The following is a 578-nucleotide window of genomic DNA, read 5'->3' on the forward strand; positions in this document are numbered from 1 at the left end:
GCATTTAAGTATTTTTAAACAATTTTTTAATCTGCGCGCCAGCACCGCACTCCAAGAATAAAGTACCTCTCAGCAGGCAGCCCCAGCTGACTTTTTGTCATTTTTCGACAGTTCTACAATAGTTTCGAGGATTTATGTAGGTTTCGGCCGGAGTTCCCGCATTTAAGTATTTTTAAACAATTTTTAAATCTGCGCGCCAGCACCGCACTCCAAGAGTAAAGTACCTCTCAGCAGGCAGCCCCAGCTGACTTTTTGGCATTTTTCGATAGTTCTACAATAGTTCCGACGATTTCTATACATTTCGTTCCGAGTTCTGCCCTTTAAGTACTTTTTAATAACTATTGAACCCGCGCGCCAGCACCGCACTCCAAGAGTAAAGTACCTCTCAGCAGCCAGTCCCAGCTGATTTTTTGGCATTTTCCGATAGTTCTACAATAGTTTTGACGATTTATGTAGGTTTCGGCCAGAGTTCCCGCATTTAAGTGTTTTTAAACAATTTTTTAATCTGCGCGCCATCACCGCACTCCAAGAGTAAAGTACCTCTCAGCAGCCAGTCCCAGCTGACTTTTTGGCATTTT

The sequence above is a fragment of the Trachymyrmex cornetzi genome, unplaced genomic scaffold, assembly GCF_001594075.2.
Source record: "Trachymyrmex cornetzi isolate Tcor2-1 unplaced genomic scaffold, Tcor1.1 scaffold918, whole genome shotgun sequence".
NCBI lineage: Eukaryota > Metazoa > Arthropoda > Insecta > Hymenoptera > Formicidae > Trachymyrmex > Trachymyrmex cornetzi.